Raw genomic sequence first — 20,316 nt, forward strand, 5'->3', positions numbered from 1 at the left:
AACATTACAACCCACCACCCACATACCCCTATTCTAAACCCACCCAAACCCCCCTTAAATAAACCTAACACTACCCCCCTGAAGATCTCCCTACCTTGTATTCACCCAGCTGGGCAGAACTCTTCATCCGATCCGGGCGATGTCTTCAATCAAGCGGCAGAGAAGTCTTCTTCAAGCGGCAAAGAAGTCTTCTTCCATCCGGGCGATGTCTTCAATCAAGTGGCAGAGAGTCTTCTTCCATCCGGCGATGTCTTCAAGCAAAGCGGCATCTTCAATCTTCTTTCTTCGCTCCTCCGCCGCCAATCGGAATGAACTTGAATCTGATTGGCTGATTCAATCAGCCAATCAGATTTTTCTACCTTAATTCCGATTGGCTGATAGAATCCTATCAGCCAATTGGAATTCGATGGACGCCATCTTGGATGACGTTATTTAAAGGTACCTCATTCCTCGTTCAGTCTTCGTGCCGGATGGATGCTCCGCGGCGGAGGAGTGAAGAAAGAAGATTGAAGATGCCGCTTTGCTTGAAGACATCGCTGGATGGAAGAAGACTTCTCTGCCGCTTGCTTGAAGACATCGCCCGGATGGAAGAAGACTTCTTTGCCTCTTGATTGAAGACATCACCGGATGGAAGAAGACTTCTCTGCTGCTTGATTGAAGACATCGCCCGGATCGGATGAAGAGTTCTGCCCGGCTGGGTGAAGACAAGGTAGAGAGATCTTCAGGGGGGTAGTGTTTAGGTTTGTTGAAGTGGGGTTTGGGTGGGTTTAGAATAGGGGTATGTGGGTTGTGGGTTGTAATGTTGGGGGGTGGTATTGTGTTTTTCTTTACAGGCAAAAGAGCAGTTTTTTTGGGGGCATGCCCCGCAAAAGGCCCTTTTAAGGGCTGGTAAGGTAAAAGAGCTTTGAACTTTTTTAATTTAGAATAGGGCAGGGAAATTTTTTTTTATTTTGGGGGGCTTTATTATTTTATTAGGGGGCTTAGAATAGGTGTAATTAGCTTAAAAAACTTGTAATCTTTTTGTTATTTTTTGTAATTTAGTGTTTGTTTGTTTTTGTAATTTCGATTAGTTTATTTAATTGTATTTTAGTTTAGATATTTGTAGTTTATTTAATTTATTGATAGTGTAGGTGTATTTGTAACTTAGGTTAGGATTTATTTTACAGGTAAATTGCTAATTATTTTAACTAGGTAGCTATTAAATAGTTATTAACTATTTAATAGCTATTGTACCTAGTTAAAATAAATACCAAGTTACATGTAAAATAAATATAAACCCTAACATAGCTACAATGTAATTATTAATTACATTGTAGCTATCTTAGGGTTTATTTTATAGGTAAGTATTTAGATTTAAATAGGAATATTTTAATTAATAATATTAATTAATTTATTTTAATAAGAATTTAGTTAGGGATGTTAGAGTTAGATGGGGTTATTATACTTAAAAAAAAATAATATATATATATATATAATAACAATATTAACTATATTAATATAATATAATTAGGGTTAATATAGTTAATATATATAATATAATAACTTTATTAACCCTAATATAATTAGGGTTAATATAGTTAATATAGCTGGCGGCGTTGTAGGGGGATTAGATTAGGGGTTAATGTGTTTAATATAGGTGGCGGCGGTGTAGGGGGATTAAATTAGGGGTTAATATTTTTAAAATAGATGGCGGCAGGGTAGGAGCTCACTTTAGGGGGTAGGTAAGGTTGATGGCGGCGGGGGAGGTAAGGTAGATGGCGGCGGGGTAGGGGCTCACTTTAGTGGGTAGGTAAGGTAGATGGCAGCGGGGTAGGTAAGGTAGATGGAGGCGGTGTAAGGGGCTCACTTTAGTGGGTAGGTAAGGTAGATGGCGGCGGGGGAGGTAAGGTAGATGGCGGCGGGGGAGGTAAGGTAGATGGCGGCGGGGTAGGGGCTCACTTTAGGGGGTAGGTAAGGTTGATAGCGGCGGGGTAGGGGCTCACAATAGCGGGTAGTTTAATGTAGCTGGCGGCGGTGTAAGGGGCTCACATTATGGGGTAGATAATGTAGATGGCGGTGGGGTAGGAGCTCACATTAGGGGGTATGTAATATAGCTGGCGACGGTGTAGGGGGATCACATTAGGGGGTTATACTTTTATTGTAGGTGGCGGCGGGGTCTGGGAGCGGCGGTTTAGGGGTTAAACACTTTATTAGGGATTGCGGCGGGGGATCGCGGTTGACAGGTAGATAGACATTGCGCATGCGTTAGGTGTTAGGAATTGTTTGCGCATGCGCTACACGTGAACGAGCATGGATTGTCAATGACGATTTGTTAGGGAACACATGCGCAGTTTGATCGTGTTACGTGTGCAAAAAGGGGCTGGACGCCACGGGGTATGAGCTATAATTCGTTAAAGGCAATGTCAATCAAATTAGATACGAGGGACAAGATGGCGGGCGGAGGAAAAAAGTGAGCGAAGTAGGGTTATAAATCCTTCGATTATGGTTTTAGTCTTAAATTATAAAAAAATGATGACTTAAACTAACGTTTATTTTCGGTAATTAACAAGATGAGGAAGAGGGGTGAACGTGACTTGACATTCACTTTAAGCAAAAGTAAAGGCGGAGAATATTATATTCTAGTCACCTTATCATTATATATATATATATATATATATATATATATATATATATATATATATATATATATATATATATATATATATATATACGAATGAATATTACAGATGACGCTTATAAGCGATCTCTCTCCCCAGTTCATTAACACTATTTGAGATGATTGGGCGTAAAGTTTCATACAGAATTTTACTACTGTTTTGTGTCTATGTTGGGCTCGCTCTCTTTTTTCACCATAAATATATAGAGGTGTTCCATTGCAGAAACGCTTATTGATTAATTTTATTTTATTTATGTCATATGTTTTACTAGATATCAGGGAGTTATGCATTGTTGGGATTTAATGCTACTGTGTCTATATCTGTGAACATAATGTATGATATTGTCTTATGTCATAAGATTAAGATCTTTTGTAATGTTTATATACTTCTGTCATAACATGTGAATCTGTCTGATTGGCTACCACTTAGCTGGGTGTTACTCCAGACCACTCCCATATCAGGTGTTACTAATTATTTTAATTAGTTTGTATGGCATATATAGCAAGTGTTTGTTACTCATTTTTATTAAGCCTGATGAAACAGCCACTGGTGGCTGAGAAATGCGTTGCTAGTTGTTTTTAATATTTTTAATAAAGTAAGCTGATTACTTTTACCACTTGCTTCCACTACTTGTATTCCTTTGGGAACACCATTTTGGGTTAACCTGTTATCATCTGGACTCCTGGAGTATCCTGACTGTCCTTGAACAAGTCTGTTGGGTGACTGTATTGATCCCAGCTTGCTCTATTAGCATCAAAGGAGATGCTACAACAAATAAGAGTGCATTTCAAACATTTATTATCATTTTTTTGGGATAAACAGTACCAGGCCATATAGGCACCCTGTGTTTTCTACAGATTTCCTAATAATCTCATGAGGTAGGTCGTCTGGGTGACTGTTATAGATCCCAGACTGCTCAACTTGCACTACATGAGGTGCTCCATCACATGTAAGTGTATCTGACACACACAATAATTATATATCTGTACCAAACAATATTTGGCCATGTGGCGCATCTGTCTTCTCATGTTTTTATTAGACTACTGTACTTGGATCCAGGCCTGGTCCGTCACAGATTGCTGCCTCCATCAACAACATCGTCTTCAAAAGAGACTATATATATAATTATATATATTATCATCTTGGTTATATATTTTGTTTTACTACATTGTCTCAATATTATATTAGCTAGTATCTAGCACCATCTATTGATATTAAACTCACAAACTATTATATACTATATATACACCATCCTTTTGTGACACTTAGGTTGCATAGACCAGGATTGATTTGCTACCTACAAATATATATTTTAAGATTGGTGCCCCCTACGGCACTTTCAACTTTAGACTTTTTTATTTTTTGCAATTTAAACTTAGGTTTTATTTTTAAATTAATGTTAGGATTTTTATTTTAATTGTAACTTAGTATTTTTTTATTTTCTGTAATTGTGGTTAATTTAGGGGTGTTAGGTTAGGGGGCTTAGTAATTAGTTATATGTGTTGTGGGGGGTTGGCGGTTTAGGAGTTAATAGGTTAATTAGGTGTATTGCGATGTGGGGGGTTGGCGGTTTAGGGGTTAATAGGTTAATTAGGTTTATTGCGATTAATTAGATTTTTTTATTTCGTGTGGGCGGTCAGTTTTTTTTGTTATTTTGTTCGGGCAGTTAAACGTGTTTTTTTTGTTAATATTTCGTGCAGGTTGTTGCGTGTTTTTTTTTTCTTAAAGGGACACTGAACCCAATTTTTTTTCTTTTGTGATTCAGATAGAGCATGACATTTTAAGCAACTTTCTAATTTGCTCCTATTATCAATTTTTCTTTATTCTCTTGGTATCTTTATTTGACATGCAAGAAAGTAAGTTTAGATGCTGGCCCATTTTTGGTGAACAACCTGGGTTGTCCTTGCTGATTGGTGGATAAATTAATACACCAATAAAAAGTGCTGTCCAGAGTTCTGAACCAAGAAAAAAAGCTTAGATGCCTTCTTTTTCAAATAAAGATAGCAAGAGAACAAAGAAAAAGTCATAATATGAGTAAATTAGAAAGTTGCTTAAAATTGCATGCTCTATCTGAATCATGAAAGCAAAAATTTGGGTTCAGTGTCCCTTTAATGCTTTGTTTGCCTACGCTTCATCCAGGTGGATTCTTTTGGCTGCGCGCAGCCAACATTCCTCTTTGGATGCGTGCGCAACTGCCGATGGCGATGGACGCGTTACAAATGTGATTATAGTATAGATTCCCCAGTTTTGCATAACCAACACTATTATATTAATATACTTTTTACCTCTGTTATTGCCATGTATCTAAGCTTCCTGCAGACTGACCCTTATCTCAGTTCTTTTGACACACTTGCATTTTATCAAATCAAAGCCCTCTCATAAGTAACTCCACGGGCGTGAGCACAATGTTATCTATATGGCATACATGAACTAACTCCCTCTAGCTGTGAAAAACTGCCAAATGCATTAAGATAAGAGGCGGCCTTCAAGGGCTTAGAAATTAGCATATGAGCCTACTTAGGTTTAGCTTTCAACTAAGAATACCAAGAGAACAAAGCAAATTTGAGGATTAAAGTGAATTCGAAAGTTGTTTAAAATTGTGTGCCCTATCTGAATCATGAAAGTTTAATTTTGACTAGACTGTCTGTCATGAATACCTAATAATTTAGATGCTAATGGGTTAATTTTCTTGCTTGTGTGCTAAAAAGATTTGTTTTTTTTTCAAAAGAAATGTGTTGCTGTGTTTTCCCTAATAAATAGCTTCTAAGTTCCACTTGACCAGATGTTATTGCATATCTATTGATGCATCAAGTAAGTAAAAATGTTGGTTTAATAGACAAAAAAACAGTGCCATCTACCCAGAGCTAGATAAGGTCAATAAGAGGACACTAGTACTATTTGAGACATGCTTTTAAGCATATTATGACACTAGATGATGAAAATATGACAACCATGTCATATTTGGTACCAAACTAATTTTCATGATGTCACTGGTAAATTGCTTATATAGGTGTATTCACTGAATATGTAAAACATAAGTTATAAGATGTTCTATAATTTCAGCCAAAGACTCTGAACTTTATGACATGTCATAAAAAGAGGGGATATTTCTGGCCTCTCTGTAAGAAGGTTGGGTCAAGCAATTTGATATCAGTGAAACAGGTATAACGTGTTGTGTCTAACAAAACAAGTTGTTCATTCTACATAGGAGGCTGTGTATCAATAGATTAAGTGATCATCTTTTCCTGCCAATCTCTCTGGCGCAGATACCTAAGCTAGGAAAGTAAAAGGTTTCCGTTATTTCTCCTTTTTATTTAAAAAAAAAATGTTTTTGATTGTGTATAATTATATTTGTTAAAGGGACAGTAAACACCAGAATTTTTGTTGTTTAAAAAGGTAGATAATCCCTTTATTACCCATTCCCTAATTTTGCATAACCAACACAGTTATAATAATATACTTTTTACCTCTGTGATTACCTTGTATCTATGTCCCCTTATTTCAGTTCTTTTGACAGACTTGCATTTTTAGCCAATCAGTGCTGACTCCTAGGTGCTTCAGGTGCCTGAGCTCAATGTAATCTATATGAAACACATGAACTAACGCCCTCTAGTGGTGAAAAACTGTCAAAATGCTTTCAGATTAGAGGCAGTCTTCAAGGTCTAAGAAATTAGCACATGAACCTCCTAGATTTTGCTTTTAACTAAGAATACCAAGAGAACAAAGCAAAATTGGTAATAAAAGTAAATTGGAAAGTTGTTTAAAATTCCATGCCCTATTTAAATCATGAAAGATTTTCTTTTACTTTACTGTCCCTTTTTAACATATTTTTTTTATTAATAATGCACTGTACATAGTTTTTTGCATAATAAATCATTTATTTTATAAAGCTTTTGCTTTTGTCTAATATTTGAACCAAGGTATGAAAGAGAATGGTAGTATTATTACTGTGATTTTAGATTATTTTTTGCTAAATTGTATTCTGGGATTTAATTTGTTAGTCTCGGTTCTTTAAGATTTCCCATATAATAAATCTTAAGTGGGGGCAGCTTAGAGATAGTTTAGTGTGGTTGGCATTAAAAGGGAGTTTTGGCATTTTTTTAAAGTCTAGGACAGAATAGAGAGTGTTGTTAACCCTTGCACCCACTGAACTAAGTCACAGGCTTGCCTGGAGTAGCTATACTGTGAAATTGGAAAGGGTCTGTTAACCCTTTCTGTGCCAAACAAGTGACAGGTGCAGGGTTGGTTAACCCTGGTCGTCACACTGTCTCTTTTAAAAAATAAAAAAAATAAAGCATTGTGTTCACTCGAGAAACTCGGCTCGGTTAGATTCTGAGTGGCACGCTAACTGCTCGAGCAATAGGGGGTTTATAGCGTCGGAAGTAGTGCGCATTTTACAAGTTGAAAGTAAACGTGTTTGCTTTAACGTGCATCAGGATACCTTGACTTCAGAGCTCTGGTTAAAGGGATATTATACACTAGATTTTTCTTTGCTTAAATGTTTTGTAGATGATTAATTTATATAGCCCATACAGGTTTTTTTTTATTTAAAAAATGTATAGTTTTGCTTATTTTTAAACAACTTTATGCTGATTTTCAGACTCCTAACCAAGCCCCAAAGTAGACTGTTATCTACCTACTCCAGCTTTCTCCTGTTTGTAAAAATGGTCTTTTCATATGCAGAGGAGGGGGGGCAGTGTCTGCTCTTTTTGCTTTCCAGCCCATTTCAGTGGGTGTCCCAACCAAACCTTTTCAACAGTGCTAAACTGGGAGCTTCTAAGTTTTTAAAATGTTTTATGCTGGATTTTAATATCCTGTATCTGTGCATATTATTCTTTATCGTGGCCGGACTTTTGGCCGACGGACACTTGGCCGAAGGACACTTGGCCGACGGACATTTGGCCGACGGACATTTGGCCGAAACACAAGTGGCTGTCAGATAACAGTCCGGCACAAGATAGATAGATTTGATAGATAGATAGATACATAGATTAGATAGATAGATCAATAGATGCAATAGATACATTTGATAGATACGATAGATAGATAGATTTGATAGATAAATAGATAGATTTGATAGATAGATAGTTTCCCAGACAGAGAATTACAAAACGTGCGGCCTAGGACCCATGGTAAGGTTCCCAGAGGCAGTTGCGGCGCCCGAGGCTGTGATTAGAACAGAGCACTCTGGTAACGCATCTGCCCTCGGCCGAAATCGGAACATTCTTTAGCTTTCTGTCTGTCAGCCAAATGTCTGTCGGCCAAATGTCCGTCTGCCAAATGTCCTTCTGCCAAAAGTCTTTCTGCATTTTGTCAGAGCACCATTCTTTATAGTAGTGTCTATTACATGCAGTTATATAAAAAATGGTGTATACTGTCCCTTTAACTGTTACGCTCAGCAAAAAAGTTGCATAAAACACATCAAAATTACATTAAAAAAATACAGTTTCACTCATAATAACACTGATAAAATTATTAAAACAAATATTGCATAAAAAGGTAAGGGCTCAAAGACATGAGGTCTCAGATGTTAGGGGAAAAAAAGACAAGACAGAGAGAAAAAAAATACTTTAATATGTTTTACATGTACTTTGTTATACTTTTATTCTAGACCTAACACTTTACTTCAGGTCTCAAGTTGCACTAACTTTTTTAGTGCTGTTATGTGTTGTGCTTTGTGCAAAATAAAGTCAGACTTGTGGAAGGTATGTAATTATTTTGAGTTTAATGCCACTTTAATAGTGGATTATATGGCTACAGAATTTTGTGATCTGTTCTACTATTCTGTGTTTTATTTTTGTTAGGTTATTTTGGAGATGTAACAGTTATTTAGCTAATGGTACACATTTGACCATGGATGACACCAGGGTGGGCCAAACGGGCAGCTGACCATGGAATATGGATACTTAGGTTAAGAGCCAGCATATTAAAGGGTGGGAATTCCTTTTTTTATTGAGGTTGTTAGAAGATACAACAATTAACATACAGTCTCCAAAAGTAAAAGAATGAGTTGCCTGTCCACATTCGGTATACTATGATATCAAAATGTGAAAAAATTATTTTCAATACACAAGGCAAATGTTTCCCAGCTAGCTAAGGGTTTAAACAACAGTAAATGAACAAAGCGGCTTGAATGGAAACTCTTTTAAATCATTATTAGTACCTCTCACTCTTCAGAGGGTCCCTCATGGACCCAGGGAAGCTGAAAGAACTCATAGAGGCAATCTAATGATAAAAACGGTCAATCTTGGACCTTTGGACATTAGTAATAGAATTTTAAAATATAGATAAAATAACAAGATGAGTATATAAACATTTTCTGATCTATAGAGAGTATAATAAATTAGCACTTTTGGTACTTGTTTCGTGGATTGCAAATAAAAACTGTATTAAATTCCAATATTACTTACTAGTGTGAGAGTGAAGGTTCTTCTATGATTAGACTTTCAAACTACTATGACTCATTGGTTCCTATAACATAATGTACCCTCCAGAAGTGAACTTATTCAGGCGCTTTATTATAACTAGGGCTCCAAAGAGGTTAGTTGACAGAATATGAAGACAGTAAGTGCACCCCCCCCCCAATGCAGTTCTGAATGAAAAGTGAGCCAACAAATACATAGCGTAGCCTAGTGAAATACTATCTTATGGGAGTGATGATATTCTAGGGAGATCAAGTTATATGTTTAACTAAAGGGGGGATGTTGTTGTGCATATGGAGTCTTAAACTAATACTATATAATCAAATGAAATAAGGCACCTAACTCCTCAAAATATACTGAAAGAGAGGGAAGAAGAGTGTGGGGGGGAGAAAATAAATAAATAAATAAAATTAATAATAATAATTAAAAAAATATATTTAAATAAAATAAAAAAAGAATCTACCTTCCTACTCTCACCCCCCCCCCTCCAATAAAAGTACTTGAGGACAGGAACAAAGTTTTAAATGGCTAAGTCAAGTAGAAGAAAATTATTTCCTCTCGTGGAATCTACTCATGGACACAATATAATTATTCTTCTCTCTGAGGACTTAGCTATATGATCTAAAATGGTCATTCATAAAATATGCAAGTATATTCCAGTAAAAATTAGTGAACTATTAACATGTCATGACAATTTATATGGAAGATTAGTAAATAGTTGGAGGGTATCTACATTGATAACTAATACATTGTGAGAATTGCAAGGAAAACATCAGAGTCATTATTCATATGAACCGGTTTTAAGCATCCAGACAATAAGTAGTATAGATATTATGAACATTCAACATATAAGAGGCAGGTTTGTGTATCATATAGATTTTGACTCGCAGACACATTTTCAAAAAACTTAGCCATTCTAAGGGACTATCTACGTAAGAGATTGACCAAAGCCAGGCTTGAGTGTCATTGAGGCACATTTAACAGATGCCACTCTTCCATAGCTTGCTGGTGTTGTTATGTCATTCTCTGCAGGAGGCACTAGCCCAAAAGGTATACATCTTCCAGCTGTAAGGTGTACACAAACAAAGCCTTTGGAAAAAACGATTCAAATGCAACTACATAAAGAAATGCCTCATTGTTGTAAATGTGAGTTTTCTGGTGGAGCAGTGCACGTAGGTCTTGACAGTGGTAGCTTGTCTTCATGACGCTTCTGATCTGGGCATAACTACCCTCATTACAAAGCCAGATACATGATGCCAGAGCTCCTGTGCCTGGAGTGGATTTTATAACCCCTATGCCTGAGGACTGTGGGTAGGCACAATTAGTATACTCTGCTTGACCTCTGGTTTGTCACACTGGTTATAGCACTCCCGGGTAGGCTGTGGCAGGAGTATAGAGTTAGGAGCTTGGGCACATGGTGTTATGGGCATTTCACTGCGATACTCCCTGAGATGTAAGGAAGAGCCAATCTCTTATAATAAGTCTTGATGGTGGATGTTTATGCGGTGAGCGACATCTTGTAAAAGAGACAGAATTGCCATGTTTCTGAGTCTAGCAATTTAGTACATTAATAAGCATTGGAAAAGTTCTAAATGTGCAGGCTGGACAGTTGGAAGTCGGTCAGCTGACTTGTTCACTCCGGTCAATGAGGTATATATCCTTAGTCTGTTGAGAGTATTGAGTGCAAAAGGTCAATAAGGTATGTATGTGTATGTATATGTATATATATATATATATATATATATATATATACACATACACACAAAAATTGGTGTATCTGCACTCTCACCAACGCTTGCAACTGTCAGGGTGCTTTAAGGTAATTTGTAGAAATGCAAAAAAGGAAGCACTCACTGATCCTTCTCCAACTGTGGCAAACAAATTTAATGTAGTTTTAGTGACGTTTCGGGACAACCACAGTCCCTTCCTCTGACAAGTTAACAATGTGCAAAATCAGCCTTTAAATAGGCCCCAGATAACACTCCCCTCAACATCAGCCAATCCAGGCCGATTAATAATCACACCCCTTCAGTGACCAATGAAAATCAGCGACAGATATATATATAATTATGAACAAATGTGTAAAGAAATACTCCCCTGGCTTTGGAGGATCCGCTCTGCTAACGGTAGCTATAAAGATACAGGAAAGGTCTCACCTTCGATCGCCTTCTGTACTGCCCTGATAACTCCGTCTCTCCGGTACCCGTTCTCACCACTTTGCCGTGGTTGCGGGATTCTTCCGACGGCGTCTGACGTCACTCCCTCGTGACCGTACCCGACCAATCACTGGGCAGATCTAGCGAACCAACAACTTTTCTTTTTCAGCTCCTACCGATCCTGGCAGATGAGTGCAAATACATATACCCGGAGCTCTCACGGGTAAGCTGGGGCTTTCCGCCCTCTTGCAGCAAGCAACGGCCCTCTTCCCTGGCCGAACTATATCAACAAATTGAGAATGCCGCTCTTGAATAAAACTTCATGCTTTATTAGACATATTTTGAAAACTTGGTGCTAGCGTGCAGTAACAAGTATTTAAAACAATTGCTTTATCACAGAACAGGCCAGTCTGACGCGTTTCAGCTGATGTGCCTTATTCATAGAATGTAAGTCTATGAATAAGGCACATCAGCTAGGGCGATTCTCCACATCGGAGAATCGACCTAGACTGTGTCACCTTCCACTGCCGACACATATATATATACCCACAACTAAGTGGCCGGCACCACCGATGTCCATGTATGTATCACATATCAACAGTAGAACATTGCCGCTAGCCACTGTCAACTCGATACAAATGTAAACAAAGTATGATGCCAATTTTTTCCAGTCCTAGAGAATCGTAGGATATTAATTAATCACTCTGTATAAACTGTATGATATTAGGTCCTTTATGGCAGATTTAGTCTTTGTCAGTCCTCAATGTGCCAATTTGTTTTTAAATTTAGTATTCCGTAAGTTTTAACATATATATCTCATCACTGTATTTAGCTGTTACCCAGTTTTTGATCTCTCTGGGGGTTTGTCATGCCCTTCGTCTGATGTATTTAGGCAGCTCTTAGCCTTTGCTGTTACTCTCTAATGGTTCACACTATGACAAGGTGGCCACTTATGTTGGTACAATGGGTTTTATTTTTGCTCTATTTTTTATTTTGCTTTTTGTTGTTTGATTTTTGCCTATTTATATAAATAAAGTGTATCCTTCCTAGGCTCTGTCCTGATAGGGAGATTTGATTTGACAGCACATCTAAAATGCCTCTTTTTATGCTATTTTAGCATTGGAGTTATGTGCTTTTAGAGTCAGTATCTTGTCTTAGGTGCAATGTAGTCAAACCTTTATTTGTTTTGATTTCTTAAGTTGTATCACTCCATCCGTGGAGTATTAGCTCTGGGTAGGTAGGTGAGCTTTACTCAGTGGAATTATTGCTTTTGCTATTTCTGTTTTTTTGGTGATCAGTACTAGTTTTTTGCTTGAGATTAGGGTTAATTTTTGCTGGCTTGGGCATAATAATTAATTGCATTGGATGGGGTTACTATCTGTATCAGATGGTGTCTACATTCCACACGGGATGGTGTGGATTCTAGCTTTAGTTACGTTTTTTAGATGGGACATCACTTTCCCTGTTACTTATCTTGTGGTGCATTACTATAAGTAGTATTTAGTAACTACGTTTTTATTTTTATCTATATATCACAATATTGAAGGCTCTCTAGTACGTGTACTGTTCTGTCTCTCTGGTTGCTATGACACGTTTGTATACACGCCTATCATTAAAGGGTATCCTATCATGACAATTTTTGAGTTGACAGTGGCTAGCGGCGATATTCTACTGTTGATATGTGATACATACATACATGGACATCGGTGGTGCCAGCCACTTAGTTGTGGGTATATATATGTGTCAGCGATGGAAGGTGACACAGTCACTAGCCTGATAGTTACTGATGGTAGATTGACACTGATATAAACTTTATGTGATACACTGATAGATTCTTATGTGACACACTGGAATGTATGGTTGTGTGAATATAATGATTCACGCTATAATTTCGATCAGCTGGCAATTCACTGAACAGACGTAGTGATCATTTTTTACATTGGGGAGTGTTGATCTGATTTGTTATTCCTCCGGGTGTCCTTAGTGACAGGGGGAGTAAGCCATGGTTGCGTTGTATGACGTATCGGCGTCTGATGCAAAATGGATGCTGATTGGCCAGTAGGCTAATATTAAGTTTGTTTTTTATTTACATTTTGCTTTCTATAACATGCCAGCATATATATATCGGATTGGGGCATGACTACCTTTTATGAGGGATCACTCTGGGTATGATTTTATCTAGGTTTTTTGAGCGATATTTTCACAACATAATTATGTATATATCTGTCACTGATTTTCATTGGTCACTGAAGGGGTGTGATTATTATTCGGCCTGGATTGGCTGATCTTGAGGGGAGTGTTATCTGGGGTCTATTTAAAGGCTGATTTTTCACATTGTTAACTTGTCAGAGGAAGGGACTGTTGTTGTCCTGAAAGTCGCTAAAACTACATTAAATTTGTTTGCCACAGTTGGAGAAGGATCAGTGAGTGCTTCCTTCTATAAATAGAAGAAGGCACTCACTGGTCTTTTTGAAAAGTGAATTTTAATCTTTACAGCGTGATGTTTTGGGGGGACACTCCCCTTCCTCAGACAAACAAACACACATCTCAAAAGGCTATTTAAGTAGTGTAAACCCCACCCACCCAGTGAGAAATTGCACCAAAAGCGTAACCATAGTAATGCTCAATAAACAAAACACAATAAAACATTTTCGGAATCAACTTTCAAAATATGATCAATCTGAAATATTTACATAGTGAAGTATAACTCATTGTGATATCGTGGCAACAAGTGAAAACAGTACATATTTCATCTTGTGAACATTTCCATAATTAGTGTATAATCATATGATCAGTCCGGAACACAGACCTATGCAAAAACCTATATACAAAACCGCTCCTGTCTCATACTAGAGGCATACCAGTCTAACCCTAATACCCTATGTCCAAAGGGACTGAATGTGAGCCTGGATTGGCACTGTTTGCTGTAGTCGATTGCAGATACAAGAAAAGCTGCCTTACTATAAATTGACATGATGATACAAACTCTATGGTAGATCACAAGATCTATCCCTTTTTCACTCTTGAATGGAATTCCCGTATTCCAACCCATACCTAGGCCATTGAATTCGATTTCCTTTTTATATATGAGAGATCATGGTCTATTCCATATGAGAGATCACTATCCATTCCGATACAGCATACCTGGTTGTCTTTTGTCATATCCCTTATCTTTTTCTGCTTTCATTTCGGTATCATATTTTTTCATTCTGAGATTCTTAGCTTTATATTTCCATTTTATTATTTCTACTCCTATTATGTTTTATTTTATCTCTCTACTCTTTTTTTACTCTTATATTTTATTATTTTTTTACTCTTATTCTTATTTTTACTCTTATCTTTTACTCTTATTAATTTTATCTAACTATATTTTTATATTTATTTCATTTGTTTTATTTCTCTATTTTGTGTTTGTGTACTCTCATGTATAGTATTTGTCTTTCTTTTTTTCGTTCTCTGTTTAACCTTTATTTTTGTTTCTATTTTTGCCCTGTATTAATTATATATTTATTTACTATTTATTTTATTCCCTTTGTCCAGTTTTGTTTGATCCCTCAATTATGTAGCCTATTTCTTCCTTATTTGGGCATGCTGTATTATGTGGAATAGTAGCCTTGACAGCACCCCTTTGAAAGTACCCGCAACCTTTATCTTTGTAGCAGATTGAGTATTCAAGTGTTTGTTTATTTTTCCTGTTTGAGGGTTGCCGTGGCAACGAGGTGACGATGTGGGGCACATGGGTTGGCCTCCCTCTGGTGACGTCATCAGCATGCCTCACCGCATCTCATGCCGCTGCTGGTAGGATTTGTGAGCCTCTGAATCGCTAGCAAAGTGTTATAGTAATAAGAAGCCATAGGTATTTATTTGATAATACACCAGTCTAACATGCCTCTATTATGAGACAGGCACTGTTTTATATATAGGTTTTTGCATAGGTCTGTGTTCCGGACTGATAATATGATTATACACTAATTATGGAAATGTTCACAAGATGGAATATGTACTGTTTTCACTTGCTGCCACGATATCACAATGAGTTATACGTCACTATGTAAATATTTCAGATTGATCATATTTTGAAAGTTGATTCCGAAAATGTTTCATTGTGTCTTTGTTTAGTTTATTGAGCATTACTATGGTTACGCGTTTGGCGCAATTTCTCACTGGGGGGTGGGGTTTACACTACTTAAATAGCCATTTGAGATGTGTGTTTGTCTGAGGAAGGAGAGTGTGTCCCCGAAACGTCACGCTGTAAAGATTAAAATTCACTTTTCTAAAAGACCAGTGAGTGCCTTCTTCTATTCTTATAATTAACTGTTGGCACCCTGGCAGTTGAAATTAAGGTGAAAGTGCTCTCATTTAACATAGTGTGTTATATATATATATAAATATATATATATATATATATATATATTAAGAATAACTATATGTAAGCTAATGTATAGATTGAGGAAAACCAAGTGTGTAATATATTAAAATAAAAAGGAGTTTTTTGAGCAATGGGACAAGACTTTGATAGAATTTCCCCATATCTCCTTGAACCCCTCCCCTCTATCTCCATTCACACAAAACCCCGACATCCCTTTTACAAACACTCAGACCTCGACAAGAAACAAGACGCAAATGGACCAAATAGCGTTCTACAGACTACTCACAAATGAAAAGCTTAGAAACTGGAGAGACCTGGAGGAATCCGGCCTCGGGGTCACCTGGTACTTCCATATGCAATTACAGCATTTCCTGGGGACATACAAACATGCAAATCTTCTGACTAGACCACTAACACTGCTTGAAACGCTTAGTTTACTCCCCAGTAACCTGGGACACTTAATATCCATAATGTACCGCGCATTGCTGTCACATGCAGGCTCACCTCTCCCATCTTTCGTTGGACAGTAGAATAGGGAGCTGGATTAACATCCCATGGATAACGAGTGGCAAAAGATTTTCACCAATCACACAAAAGCTTCTGTCTCTGCCAGAACGCTGGAATCAATCTATAAGTATATGTCGCGGTGGTACTTGACACCCTCCAGGTTACAAAAGATTTACAAACAGACGGAGGGTGTTGGAGGGGGTGCGGGGAACAGGGGACCCTTTCACACATATGGTGGCACTGTGGACTGATCAAAACTTACTGGCAAAACATACTAGACACAATAGACAACAACCTGCGAGTAACATTGAATAGGGGCCCTAATCTTTTGCTTTTTCACAACCTCCCCAAAATTAAAGACAAACCTAAGAAACAACTACTATATATAATGCTTAACAGTGCTAAATCCCTGATTCCCAAAAATTGGAAATCGGTGAGAATACCCACCTTTTCAGACTGGAAAAAACTTGTAAATAGAGACTTGCAGTTGGAACGCTTCAGGTACTGGAGAGACGATAGGATCGAACTGCACGAATACATGCTTGAACTATGGAAACCCATAAACACCTGAACACATAGATATAAAACACACTGCAGATTATATTGCTGTCCCAATCCCACTCTCAGTTCCCCTTCCTTCCCCCTCCCTCCCTCCGCCCTTTTTTTTTTTTCTCCCTCTCCCCTCTTTTACAACTCTACTTTTACTCTTACTCTTACTTTCTTCTTTAATATCACTTTAAAAACAAAATACATCATTACTGGTTTAAAGACTTGGGTGGGCTGAAGAATTGACACACTTAAGGGCCTGAATATATTGACAGGAGTATGTGTCCATACCAAATCATAAGAGTTGATCTGTGTTATTAATCTTACTGTTTTGAATAAGATTTGACGAATCACTCTGTTAACAAACTAATACTCTGTATGTTTCAATTTATATTGTAACCACCGTGGGAACGGCGTAAGGCTCATATTGTAACTAGAGCCAAGTCTGTCATAAATATGTATATTATGTTTTAATAAAGCTTTTTCAAAACCAAAAAAAAAAAAAAAAAAATCTGTGTAGTAACACTTCAAATTATGCATCTGTAAATTCAGTTTTACTGTACATTCACTAGATTTATGTCACACTGGTAAATATTGCAGCTGAAATGGTATAGCTAAAATGGAGGACAGTGTTTTGAATATTAGAAACCCAAGGCGATGTTTCCCCATTAAAATACAGGTTCCTCCTATGGAACTCGTCATGTCTGCAATCTACTTTGATAATAAATTTAAAAAAAAACTTCCTATTTAAACTATAGGAGCTGGGGAGGTGGTATATGAAATATGTACTGTATATACATTGTTTAATGTATATGTATTGTATAGTGTTAGAATATGTATATAAACTTTAGGCGTGGTTGTAAGAAACTTGTATTGTGTCCTTTAGGTATGTGTTTTTTTTTTTATATCTTAAGAATGTGCTTGTGAGTTTGCGATATAATGATATTTCCATGATATTGTAGTTGTGATTGAGCGTTTGCAATATTCATATTTCATAAAATTGTGATCGCACTGTAGCAAATGTGTTCTATATTAATATATATTTACAGGCTATTGCTGGTTCAGTTCCAGACCACTGCAATAAAGCAAATATAGCAATAGAGTCACAATATTTATTTGGTTTCCCAGTTCATATAAAAGTTATATTTGCACTATACTGTAATCTATTAAGTGTTGTCAGGATATCTGTGAGTGTTATTAAAGTAATATATATACTGTAGATATATATATTATTTATACATGATAAGACCACAGGGTTAATTATATATGAAACTGGTTGCATCAGTTTTATTTACTATAAATTACAGTTGTCTCTCATCCAGATGGTTTTGGCTGGGTAAAACAACCCCCCTTCTTCTTGGTTACATAGGATGCATGCATTGCAAATCTTTGTCCCAATTCATCAAAAGGAATTGCTTTCAAAGTAATCTTTGAAAGATCACTTCAAAAGACCTTTTTGATCACTACCTGGAAATGTGTAATAAAATTTCCTATCAGATCACTAGACTCCCTTATAAGAAGAAGAGAGCCTAGCAGTCTGAGCCAAGTGACACATTTTGTGGAAAGGTGACCATTCACACTTCGATGCAAATTGGTACCTGCTGTGTTAGATAAACATCTGTGCTGGTTAACAGAGAGACATGTTTAACCCTATGAGTGCTGAAAGCATATACAAATTTAAATCGTGATTTTAAAAAGAGAAGTTTGAGAATTATACAGTTCATATAGATGAATTTCTAAGATTTAATTGATACCCAGACTGTATAAATATCTATATATGGATATGGGAAATGCAATTCAGATTTGTAATAGATTAAATTATAATTGCAATAATACCATTTTTGAAATATATAACATTTTGTTTTTTTTCTATCTTCCAGATGGGGCTAATAGATGCTGATACAGGATTGCCTGCAAGGAGTGACCTAAGTCATATCATATGGTTATACACTAAATATTTATAACTTTTTTTTTTCCATAAAGCTTTATTGAATGAACATAAAAAAAGGCTTAACAGATATAACTTGTTTACAGGAGTCGTAAAAGTGCTATAATGACAATTTAATCAGTAACATACATTATGACATCACTCCTTGTTTAAACATTTTGTTCATTGTTCTTAGTTTACAGCTTGATGTTGTACAATACAACTATGAACATTAGCAATTTATTCAGTTATAATTCTGCCTGGACATTAATTCATATCCAGGGTTATACCCAAACCAATAAACATGTCTCCTCTCAAGCATAACTTTGACATGGGGGTGGTCTACTTCCACCACCTCTCCTTGGCAAGGGGGGGGGCTGTAGAGGGGTGTCATAGGTTATGAGATAAGCGATAGTAAGGAAAGTCAGATGACAGAAGAAAGAAGAAGGGGGGAAAGAGGAGGAGCATGAAGCAGTGGGGAAGGGATCATCCCTTAGGTAGGGGAAAAGGAGGGGAGCAGGGAGAGGAAGGAGGGGAGGGTGTCCTTATGGGCAATCAGTGTCAGGGTCAAACTTTTACAGGTGCACCTCAGTACTAACTTCCAGCAGCAGGCCGCCCTCAGGGCCCCCACAGAAATGTGTGGCTGCATGTATCTCCAGAAGACGAATGATGAGGGTGAAGATACCCAATTTCCCATTGTTAAAAACCTTTACCCTCCTATATCAGAGTCATGTGCTCATGCCTTGCCAGTTTTCCTGCTCTAAGATAATGGTACTCCCGACTCCATTTCTCCACTCTCCCAGACTCGGCACCCCCATTGACTTCCAGTATTTTGGGATCAAACCCTTAGCGCGGTTCAACATCAGAAGAAACATGTTTTGCTTCTACCACTAGTTTAGGAAGGGCATGGTATATCAAATAGTGTGGGTTTGGAGGCAAAATGACACCAAGGAATCTAATGCTCTCTGTGAATACTCTCTCCCAGAACGACTGTATATGTGGGCATGTCCACCAAATGTGCAAGATTGATCCCTCCTCCCCACAGCCCCTCCAACACTCCCCACTTGTCTGCGGGTACATTTTGTTCAATCTCTGAGGTGTCAGATACCACCTGCTTAAGAATTTGTAATGCATTTCTTGAAGTCTCATTGAGACAGAGGCTTTCTTAACTTTATTAAAGATCATGAGCCAGTCTTTTGTATTGATATAAGAGCCCAATTCCGCCCGCCATGCGTCCACATAGGAAGGCAAGGCGTCGCTGCTTCCCACTAACAGCAACTTGTATAAGCGGGAAATCAGGTGCCCAGGGGGGTGCGCCATTGTGCAGATAGTTTCGAAAGGCGTCTTGTCACTTGTGAAAGGAGCACCGTCTCCATGGCCGGTTACATAGTGATGGAACTGGGCAACTCTAAACCAAGAGGAAAACAGCCAGTGATCCCACTTTTTCAGGTTCTTCTGGGTCTGGAGCTTCCCCTGGTGAAAGGCATTGAATATAGCCGCCTCAGAGTATATGTATGTCCCGGGGGTCATGTCCTGTTTGCCAAGCCATTGTCAGGGTTCTCGTGCACTGGTGTAACTGGTGAGTTTGTAGACGAAATGTGGTCTTCCCGTTTGATTAGATTATCCCAAGTGTGAAAGACATCCTCCAACAGGGGATATTGTTTGATTAATGGGTTTCGGCTTTGTGCCACAATCCACGCAAGCGAGCCCACATTACCTCTTTTTTTTTTGC

At 37.6% G+C, this 20,316-nt stretch overlaps 1 protein-coding gene across 2 annotated transcripts in view; it reads right to left on the bottom strand.

Annotated features, from left to right (window-relative positions):
- The window catches only part of LOC128642330 (CMP-N-acetylneuraminate-beta-galactosamide-alpha-2,3-sialyltransferase 2), a 334,854-nt gene that overhangs the window by 217,643 nt on the left and 96,895 nt on the right, over positions 1-20,316 (bottom strand). The window contains exon 1 of one of the 2 annotated variants that reach the window (XM_053695177.1): positions 16,559-16,648. The exons of the other annotated variant lie outside the window; for it this stretch is intronic. The gene's annotated coding sequence lies outside the window, so the exon portion shown is untranslated. Of the gene's footprint in view, positions 1-16,558; positions 16,649-20,316 lie in introns of those variants that run through there. 2 annotated transcript variants of the gene reach the window in all.

Source organism: Bombina bombina, chromosome 1, assembly GCF_027579735.1.
Source record: "Bombina bombina isolate aBomBom1 chromosome 1, aBomBom1.pri, whole genome shotgun sequence".
NCBI lineage: Eukaryota > Metazoa > Chordata > Amphibia > Anura > Bombinatoridae > Bombina > Bombina bombina.